The 11,749-nt window shown below is 37.7% G+C and overlaps 1 long non-coding RNA gene across 1 annotated transcript; it reads right to left on the minus strand.

Moving 5' to 3' along the window:
- Positions 1 to 1,108: 1,108 nt before the first annotated feature.
- LOC140877710 (uncharacterized) lies at positions 1,109 to 2,678 on the minus strand. Its single transcript, XR_012149301.1, has 3 exons — positions 2,584 to 2,678; positions 2,331 to 2,402; positions 1,109 to 1,279 (listed from the first exon to the last, which is right to left on the minus strand). It is a non-coding gene; the product is annotated as an uncharacterized lncRNA (long non-coding RNA).
- Positions 2,679 to 11,749: the final 9,071 nt, after the last annotated feature.

An 11,749-nucleotide genomic window follows, 5' to 3' on the forward strand; every position in this document is an offset into this window, starting at 1 on the left:
CACCTATTTGCATGCTTGGACATCACCATGTCCCCTACCAATGAAACATGGTACTCACATCGCAAATACTAGTCTCAAGCTCGAGCTGCCTTTATCCTTATTTGTGGCGGATGAATCGACTAGGAACAGTTTAGAATATACAGTATTACAAATATGAGTTTCATGATAGTCATCACATGAACATCTCATATTCTTTCTACTATTTTTATATTCAAGGGCTTTATCTATGCAGCTAGCATGGGTATACAGATAAAGGTGTGCCAAATTAAATAATGTCAAATATTATTAAAATAAATATTGTCATACAAGAGTTCTCTCAAGGACCATCGACCAATACATTTACTGATTAGAGATAAGCGAGCGGGGTGGATCGAGTCCTCTTGATTGATTGATTATGCTAGCATGATTTAATGTTTTAGATTAAATTGATCACATGATTATGTGTATTGATTTTATAAGCATGCTTTACTGCGTTATCAAGCATGTATTATTTGAGAATGAATCAGAACCGGTTTTGGATCAAAACTTGATCTCTAGAGAAGGCATGAATATGCAAATCAGAGGGGGACTGAAACAGAATGGGTGAGTCTGATATATTGATACATTTGTGTGCTAATCCTTTTGAATATCAGATATTCCTCCTCGTCAAGCACCGGTTACTAGACAGACATTAGCCGTTCCTCAGCCAGAACATGCAGATGTTCCACAGGCCGCAGAAGCTCCAAGACCAGAACAAGCACTACAAGAAAAATGCTAAAAGACAACAGATTTTATCCGTTGTCGTAGGGGGTCTAAAACCGTTGTAACTGATGGTGTTGTCAAAACTGCGCACCTATGACAACGGATAAAATCCATTGTCGTTTCCCTCAAAGACAACGGATTTGTGTCTAACGACAAAGGATAAAATCCGTTGTCGTTGCCCTCAAAGACAACAGATTTTATTCGTTGTCTTTGAGAAGAACGACAACGGATAAATCTATTGTCGTAGGGGCGCAGCTTTGACAACACCATCAGTTACAATGGTTTTAGACCCCCTACGACAACGGATTTTATCCGTTGTCGTTTTCTATATAAAAAACAAAAAAAAAATAAATTTTTTTATATAAATTCTAATATTATAAATAATCCAAAATTTAAAATTTCATAAATAAAATTTAATATACAAATTTTTTAGTATTACAAATCACTCGAAATTAAAATTTTAATTCAATACACACTGCAAATCGAAGTATCCGACGTCTTGCCTCATTACAGCCTTCAAACCTCTTGTTCTCAATCTCTGGAACAACACAAATCCAAGAAAAAGACAAAAAAAAATTTGTCAGCTTAGCCGCATATGTATTGAAAATCTAGAAACAATGAAACTAATTAACGTCACTGTAAAGAAGAATTTTTTTTGACATATATTTTGCATCTCGCAATATCCCAAAATACAGTAGAGAATTAACTTGAATAAGTACTTAATCTGTACCAGTTAACTAAATAACAAGGGGACACTAAAATCTTGGTCCACCTCTTGGTAAAACCTTCAGATCCTAAAGACAAGATCTAAATCCACTATGCAAAGCAAATAAAGGTTTTACCACCATGCAACTATGCAAGTTACCATCTTTCTCAACTCAACTTAATGTTTAAGAGTGATTAACCATTAAATAAGGGCAGAGGGGCCAGGCATAACATAAACATATGTTTTTAATTCTTATTATCACTAGTCACTAGATAATAAAACTGTAAGTTTGAAAGAAAGAGAATGTGATTCATATTCTCTACATCACAAAAAGAGATATCATATTTGATGAGGTATGCTTACTTATTTTCTCGGTATTCCAGCGAAGGTAATGCTAAAAGGTTGCAGAATCACAAATGCTCAGCAAACAGACAGCAGATATCCAACCACATATCAACAAGTTCATGCAATGTGAGTGCAACCACAAATCAACAAGTTCATGAAATGTGAGTGGATAAATCCACGCACTTCAGTTTAGAAAATAAGTATGAGTTTTATATGAACCAACATTTACTCTCTCTTGAGCTTCTTATCAAGCTTATTTTAGGTGATTCAAGTTTTCCACACACAAGTAGTCACATTCTGTTATCTCACTCGATACAGAGATGTGACTACATGAAAAATATCCCACCAAATAAATTCTATGACCAAAGAACAGAATTTGTGTCAAATGCAGATCACACAAAACCAGTTCTCCAGCTCTCCTATAAGCAAGAAAAGAGAATAAAACAAGCCAAAAATGCAGTATACAACTTCCAGTATTCAACCACACATTGTAGAAGACACAAAGTTTTAAGAGATGAAATATTTAAAGTTAGCCTACCATTAAATCGGACAGCGGAACCTTGACTTTTGTCAGCATGATTTCACAATTGTATGCCCTTTGTATCTCAATCTGGAAGAAAACATATGCTTTAGAAATTAAAATGATAAAAAAAACTACAGCTTTTCTCAAAAAAGGAAAGAAAAATTCTAGTAAATGCATCAACTATAGCTAGTGAAATAAATAATCAGATGAAATATAAACAAACCAGAAAAGAAGCCAAATGAATAAAAATCAAAATTAGCCACTTTACCAGATGGACTTTCTCATATTTGAAACCTGAGGCACGTCCACTTGTGTTTCCATTGGCGCCTCCAAGATCTAAATTTGATACATCGGCTTAAAAAAGGCTCTCGAGTTCCGACATGTCTAATTCAGGAGCTCTAAGATGGATGATACAAGAGAAGACCAAGTCATGACACATGCATATAATGCGTTCTCAAAACAATGAATCCTTAAATCACACATATCTCGTAATGCCACCCACAAAAAATCAGGTCCACTTTATTGTCCTTGTAACTTGAGTTTCCTCACTGTTGTTCTCATCTGCAACCAAAAGTAAAAGCAACTAGCCATTCAATAAAATATATACATATTTCGTAAAATATTTGTTATAAAATAAAGGCAAAATTTGGATACAGACCGCCTCAGACATAAAAGCTTGCTCGGGGTCATTGATAATGGGGGAAAGGGTTCCATCGTAGTCCAAAAACATAACTATTTGCTTTCCCTTTGAGGCTTTTGTTATCTGCTCGAACATGTCCAAAGCCGATGGATGCTTCACCTATAATTTTATTTATTTATTATTATTATTATTATTATTATTATTATTATTATTATTATTATTATTAGTTTTGGACAGCCAAAATTAGTACATGTATTCCCAAATAAGCCAAGTACTCACACGTGTATGCATGACAACAAACAACCAAAAAATAGTCACATGTCATAGTTTCTGCCCATGCATATCCCATCCAAACTCACTGAGGCGGTGAATACTAACTTGGGTAGAATCAGGTCCACTTTATTGTCCTTGTAAGGCTCAAAAACTACAAATCCAAAAATTACAGTCAACATAGTGTTTGATTAGTCAATAAATCACATAGCAGTAAAATAAGTATAAGAAGCAATTGATTTATGAAACCTTACTTATGTCTAAGAACATGGAACTTATAGTATATAGACAAAAGGATGACATGCTAAAACACTGAGCTAACAATAAAACCTACCGTGGTACACACAGATTGCAGCAGAAAAGATCACAATGACAATAAAACAGCAAAATTAAAGATGCAGAGTTAATCCCACATGCTTAAAACTTGCAGAATAAGCATGAGCATTAAAAGACACTTCTACTCATAGTTCATTCAGATAAGCGTACATCAAGTACTGATTAAGAACCAAAGCAACTTCTCAACAAAATATCTACACGGCTCAAAATCTGACAATTGAAAACATCACAAATGACTTCATCAAATACACAAGCACAAACATCAAGGGGAAAAATGGGCATTAATGGGCTGGAAAATAGCTGAAAATGTAATACCGATGCTAAACAGATGAACCGTGCTTTGCTTCCAGCCATCCAACTCATGAAAGCCATCATGAACAAGTTCTTGAAAGGTGCTTGTGCAACCTCCCATGTTTTCTGTTCACATCAACCAGTAACACAGTGACTTGTTGAGATTAAACCCAAAAAAAACAAAACAGAGGTAAAGCCCGAAATTTAAAAGGATTAAAAAATACGCAACCCTCTTTTTGAATTAATATCAACCACGGAAGTATTTGAAGAAGAAATATCTTGGTTATGAGGATTGGAGGAATGTGACCGGATTCAAACGAATAAATCCTCAAATTTCCCAAACGTAGATAACAAATCCCTCAATCAAATTATCACCATAAATCCGATCTTCGTACATAATCCTATCTATACAAAGCGAGTAAATCCATAAACTTAGATTTCCGAAAACTTTCCAAATTTAGCTCGTCGACACATGAATACAAAATCAATAAGAGACCGAATAAATCTTTGCAAACATAATCTCACCTGCAAGCTCCGAATCATTTTCCAAAGCAACGATATCGATCCATCTGTTACTAAAGTGTTGCCTCGGAGCTGAATGAGGCGAGGAGTCATCGAATCCAAAGATCCCGCAAATTAGATTCGGGAAAGTGATGGAGAAAAACCATCTCTGTTGGTCGGGGTTATGCCTCACAAGAGAGGACTCCACATCAGAGCAAGCAGCGAAAATCTGAGGCGGAGACATCGCGGCGGCCACGTCACTCAAGGTTGAAGATGAAGATGAAAAGATCTGAAAGAGGGGGGCAACGGGTTTGGGTAGGGTTTTCTCTCCCCCTTTTTTTTATAAGTATATGTGTATAATTGTATTAATAAAATATATTATTTAAAAAATTAATAAATAAACAAAGACAACAATTTCATAAAATCTGTTGTATTTTGTCATAAAAAAACGCATAAAGACAACGGTTAATAAAAACCGTTGTCGTAGATTAAAAAAACCCGCTAATAGACAACAGTATTTAAAAACCGTTGTCATTTACCCTTAAACCGTTGTTTTTTATAAGAAGAAATGATCAAAGACAACGGTTTTCATTAAAACCTTTGTTAAAGAGTAAAATGCAACAGTTTTGGCAAAAATCCGTTGTCTTTATAGTGTTGTCTATGACTATATTTGTTGTAGTGAAGGCAGTACATCTAACGATCCGATGGATGTTACAACAACGCCTATGGAAACCTTGCTGAAGAGGTTTCAATCTTTCAAGCCGCCTACTCTGAAAGGAACCGAGAATCCAGTGGAGTGTGAAGTTTGGTTAGAGGATATAGAAATTTTGTTTGACTCCCTAGATTATACAGATGATCGACGAATCCGACTGATTGGGCACCAATTGCATGATGTTGCGAAGAGTTGGTGGATCACAATCAAGAGAGCTCTTGAAAGCCGAGGTATGACTATTACCTGGAAGATCTTTAAAACTGAATTTTATCAACGTTTCTTTCCAGTGTCGTACAGAAAAGACAAGGGTGCGAAGTTTGCAAATTTGAAACAGGGGAATCTGAATATATAAAAGTACGTTGCCAAGTTCTCTACATTGTTGAAGTTTTCTCCACATGTTGCTGAGAATGAAGAGGCTAAAGCTGATCAGTTCATCAATGGACTTAATCCAGATGTATTTACCCTTGTGAATTCTGGGAGGCCGAACAACTTTGCGAATGCACTTTATAGGGCAAAGGGAGCAGAGGCAAGGTTGATTAAACAGAGAGGAGCATCGTTTGTTGCACAGTCTCAACGCCAACCACAACCCCCAGCTCAGTTCCAATAGGGTGTAAATGGATCTACAAGAGAAAGCTTGGGCCTGATGGTAAGGTATTGACCTACAAGGCGCGATTGGTGGCGAAAGGTTATACTCAAAGACAAGGAGTTGACTATGATGAAACCTTTTCACCAGTTGCAATGTTCAAGTCCATAAGAATCCTTATTGCCATAGCTGCTTGGTATGACTATGAGATATGGCAAATGGATGTGAAGACTGCTTTTCTTAATGGAGACATTAAGGAAGAAATCTATATGAAGCAGCCTGAGGGGTACACATCCATGGGAAGCGAGCATAAGGTATGCAAGCTTCAGAGATCAATTTATGGTCTAAAACAAGCATCAAGAAGTTGGAACCAGAAATTTGATGAAACAATAAAGGATTTTGGTTTCATCAAGAACCCGGAGGAACCATGCGTGTACAAGAAAGTAGTTAAGGATGCTGTGACATTCTTAGTACTTTATGTTGATGACATCCTACTTATTGGAAATGACGTAGGGATGTTGCAGTCAACAAAGATATGGTTATCAGGTAGATTCTCGATGAAGGATTTGGGTGAGGCATCCTATATTCTAGGGATACAGATCTATAGAGATAGATCTAAGAGAATGATAGGACTCACTCAATCAACCTACATCGACACCATATTGAAACGGTTTTCAAAGGATGGGTCCAAGAGAGGACATCTACCCATGTGTCATGGAGTTTCTCTATCCAGGTCTATGTGTCCCAAGACTGATGAAGAGATAGAGAAAATGACACATGTACCATATGCGTCAGCCATAGGTAGTATCATGTATGGGATAATTTCTACCAGACCGGATGTAGCATTTGCTCTGAGTGTCACGAGCAGATATCAAGCTAATCCCGGTCAAATGCATTGGAAAGCCGTGAAGGACATTCTTAAGTACTTACGAAGGACTAAGAATATGTTCATGGTATATGGAGGAAGAGAACTAAAATTGGAAGGCTATACCGACTCTAGCTTCCAAAGTGACGTGGATGACTCGAAGTCAACCTCTGGATTTGTGTTCATGCTCAATGGCGGTGCTGTCTCTTGGAAGAGTTCCAAGCAGGACACCACAGCGGATTCCACCACTGAGGCAGAATACATTGCAGCATCAGCTGCTGCTAAAGAGGCCGTTTGGATGAGGAATTTCGTCCAAGAGTTGGGAGTCATTCCTGAAATTGTTGGTCCAGTCCCGGTGTACTGTGACAACACGGGTGCCGTTGCTCAGGCAAAGGAACCAAGGTCTCATCAAAGATCCAAACACGTACTGAGGAAATACCACATCATCCGGGAGATTGTGGAAAGAGGAGACATCACTGTCGAAAGAGTGGCCTCTGCAGACAATATCGCTGATCCACTTACTAAGCCCTTGCCAGGACCATTATTTGACAAACATCGCGAAGCAATGGGTCTACGTAGTATGACTAGTTGGCTATAGGGCAAGTGGGAGATTGAAAGAGTGGGTGCCCGGTGAGCCAACTTGTGGCTAAGGGCTTTGATGACTCTTTGTATAAACAATCTTTTGTTTAATATAATTTACACTTTTATTAATGGCAATGACTTTATCTTTCTTCATATTGTTATATTGTGATATACTATTGTTGTTTTGATAAAGACCTTGAATATACTATAGTGTATAAAAGATGTGGTAGAACATGGGGATGTCTATCATGAAACACATCTTATAGTCACTGTATATTCTAAACTGTTCCTAGTCGATTGAGCCGTCCGATAATAAGGATAAGGATCGCTCGAGCTTGAGACTAGCATTTGCGATGCAGAGTACCACGTTTCATTGGTAGGGAACATAGAGATGTTCGAAGCATGCAAATGGATATTCATATAATGAATGATCGAACTACCCTATCCGGACTTTCCAAGTGGTTATCACTTATCGAGTGGATAAAGTCCGCGGTTTTGGTTGTACACCATTAGTCCTTACTACTTGAAACATCATTGAGACTCTATATGCTAGTACTATGCTTTGACTCGTTTACCGACTCTATTGGGGTCATCAGGTGTCGGTATTGGGTACAGTTACAACACATATAGGAGTCGATGCTTTGTTGTCAAGGATTCACCACATACTTGCGAGTGTGGATATCCTATGCGATCTGAGGAGATATTAGTGTGACGAATCTCTGGCCAGAGTACATGATGTGGTTTAAGAAATGGTTTCTTAGTAGCACATGCGATGTCACTATTTGATCTTCAAGATGTATTGCATAGTTATCGAATCTCGAACGACTCTCGATATACCAATGGTTGTTGATTCGATCGGGATATATGGATGAAGGGACCGTACTGTACGCTAACCAAAATCTATTGGTTCTTGCAGGCACTATCAGTGATACCTAGGGAATCATGGGGCGATGTTGCTAGGCGCTCTTACCATGATTCGATGGGCAAGTCGGAAATTGTTGTTCCGAGTCACAAGGAGTTGTGAGCCCACGGCTAGCTGTATCCCTGAACCATTGAGGGTCACACAGAGTAATGGATTTTTAATCCCCGTTGAGATAGTTAAATTTAAAGAGTTAAATTTAATGAACAAAGAAGTTGGACTTCTTAATTAAGAGTAGAGGAGTAAGATTTCCTAAAATGACATAGGGATGTGCATTTTTGGAAATCACTAAATTCGGATTCAGAAAAATTTATCTTGACTTTAAAAGGTGCAGAAATGGTTTCTGTACACATTGGTGAAATCGGTTTATCAATCGGAGTCATGATGAATTTTATATTAATTTCTGAACATGCGGGCTTTGCTTGTCGGGCTTGAACTTATGACTAATGGGCCCTAAGCTGTTAGCGGCCTACATTATAAATAAGTTATTGCAGTACAGAAATTAGACACAACAGGTCACAATTTTCGAAAAATCCTAGTTTTCTCTCTAACAGTGGCCGCCCCCCTCCCCTCTGCTCAGGAAAATCCAGCCTGTGAATTTTGAATTACAGTCTGGTTTAACGGATCAAATTCGTTAATTCTCTTCGTAGAAACTTCTGATAGATTTTCTAGTGCAATCTATCAGAGGGATTAAATCTCTGTTCGTGGACCTGATTGAAGAACAGTTCGTCCATCAGTTCCTGGGAGATACAACAAGAGCAGAGCAATCTGTTGGTGTCCATAATCTCGATTCGAGATTGGAGGTAAAAATTTATAATTGTTATTTAATTTTTACACACACAATTTAATCGTAAAGTTTTGATACCCATTATGGAATCGTTCCATATAAAATTTTTAAACTTCCGCTGCACCGGGTATCAATTCTGATTGATCTGATCGCCGCGTTCTCCAACAGTGGTATCAGAGCCAGGTTGCTCAGATCAAGCGATTAAATTAATCGATTGTACAAAAATTTTTAATCCTCTGTTTTTGAAACAAAATAAATATTTTAAAAAAATAAAAAAAAAATTCGGGCAAAACCCGGGCAGCGATTGGATCGCTGCCCGGGGGGGCAGCGATGTTATCGCTGCCCAGGGCAGCCGGGCTGCCCGGCCCGAGCCCTTTGGGGCGCGGGCAGCCCGGGAGTGTCCCGGGCGGCCCGCGAAAAATTATTTTTAATTTTTAAATTAAAATTTTAATATGTTAAAATTCTATTTTTGGTCCGATCGAAAATTGTTTTTGATTGGTCCACGAGGCATCAGATCGAATTGTTCGAGTCCAAAAATTTTAAAATTGATTTTTGGATAAATTTGAATTTTTTGGAAAATTTAAATATTTTATCCGTTAAATCAGATTTTATGAAATTAATTATTTTTGGTACAATTGATGATAAGATATGATCTTATGGATATATTGAGTAAAATATGATTTTATGTATAAAATTGGATTTTATAGATAAAATATGATTTTATTTGATAAAAAGATAAAATATGATTTTGTATGTAAAATAAGATTTTATATATGGAATATGATTTTATCCTTTTAAATTTAAATTGCCATTGCATGTTATCCAATAAAATAATTTTGAATTAAATGTTATTGGATAAGGATGATCGATTGTCATGACCAATTTTGTAGGTGTATGCTAGGAATTTACATTTGTTTTTATTGTTGTTGGATTTATTAATGGGCCTGGTTTATGGCCCAATATGAATTGTCATATGTAATAAAAGTGGGCTTGGTTTATGGCCCGTTCCCACCCCTTAAAAATGTATCCCCTACTTGTCATTGTTATTTATTGTAAATACATTAGATTTAGTGGGAGATGAAGATTTGAAGACGGTGGTGGGCCCAGCAGACAATAAAGACAGAAGAAATGTAAATTGGAAGCTCAATGTAATAGGATTGCATTGCATACTGCATATTACCTAGGATTGGACTAAGACTCGTGATTGGCAACCACGGGTCGATTAGAAATGGAATCGATCATCCTAAATAATATGTGATATTATTGTTGTATGCATGTTTTAGACAAAATTGTGTGAATCCGACAAGCATACAAAATTTTAAAAATGATGAGACAAATTTTCAAAAAAAATAAAATCCCTCATTTTAAATATGATTTAAAATTGATATCAAGATAAATAAAGGAAATTTAAAATTGTTTAAATGTTCTTACCTTTCATCAACGATCAATGTATGAGATGCTACCCGCGGATACGGTCCGGCTCATATTATTGGGGGGGCCCGTTCGTCGGAAAGCTGTACATTGGATCGACACATGTTGTAAGTTGGGTGAAACTCCCATGGGATCGGCTCATATTATTGGGGGATCCACATGGCGACTGTCCATCACAACTTAATATTGATGGGTCATCTTGACATGTCACAATAAACGGCGTCATATTATTGGGCCCTTATTGGACATGAGGTAAAAACGTGGAGGTTGCTTTGGAAGCAATTGGGCTCTACCTTTTGAAAATTATGGTTGGCTGATATTATTCGGGACCATAGTTCGTCAATTGGACTCCATGTTCTCACTAAGGAAAACAGTTTCCCGTTTTCACTAGAGGGTAGTGAAATCGTTAAAATAGTGGGAGTGAGATTCATAAAATAAATTTTGCCTATTTTATGTCTTAGTAAATTAATTAAACAATCACTGATATTTGTCTGTTTCTTTTCAGTATTTCATAAAGATGAATTCGCGTAATCCACTTTTCTCGATCCTCGAACAAAATAAATTGACTGGCGCAAACTATACGGAATGGTTCCGTAAGTTGAAGATTGTCTTGACTTCGGAGAAAATGCTCTACGTGTTAGAAAAATCTCCTCCGAAGGAAGCACCAGCTGACGTAAGTCCGGAAGAGTTGGCCAAACTTGATACATGGTGGGACCATGATATCAAGGCCAAATGCTATATGCAAGCCTCGATGTCTGATGAACTCCAGAGGCGATATGAGGATACCGTGAATGCTGCTGACATTCACGTACAACTCAAGGAACTTTTTGGGGCTCAATCGAGGGCTGAAAGATTCGCTACTGTAAAGGAGCTAATGACGTGTCGCATGCGTGAAGGGACTTCGGTCCGTGATCATGGAGTACGAGTGATTTGGCTCATACAGAAGTTGGTAACCCTTGATTTGGTGTTGGAGCATGAACTCAACGTGGACTTACTACTTCTATCTCTTCCTTCTTTGTTTGACGGATTTGTGGTGAATTTCAATATGAACAAGATAGAGGCCTCCCTTGAAGAGATGGTCAATATGCTTGTGACATATGAATCCACTTTAAAGAAGGATAAACCGGCTTTCTTGGTGGGCTCCTCTTCTTCTGCTAAGAAGGGGCCAAGTACAAAGGGTAAGAAACGTTCTGCCCCACCCAAGAAAATCGAACCCGAGAAGAAGTACAAGACAAAGGCTTCAAACATGGAAAAGTCCAAAGATGTTTGCCATTACTGCAAGAAGCCCGGTCATTGGAAGCGTAACTGCAAGGAATATCTAGAGCATTTGCGAACTGCGAAGGGTATGTTCTATATTGAAATAAATATTTCACTTAATACTACTTCTTGGGTATTGGATACCGGATGTGGATCTCACATTTGCAATGATTTGCAGGTGATGACAAAAAGTCGCAGGCTTAGAATGGGTGAGACCCAGCTGAGGCTCGGAAATGGTTCCAGAGTTGAAGCTAAAGCTG

The sequence above is a fragment of the Henckelia pumila genome, chromosome 2 (genome assembly GCF_033568475.1).
Source record: "Henckelia pumila isolate YLH828 chromosome 2, ASM3356847v2, whole genome shotgun sequence".
NCBI classification, from domain to species: Eukaryota; Viridiplantae; Streptophyta; class Magnoliopsida; order Lamiales; family Gesneriaceae; genus Henckelia; species Henckelia pumila.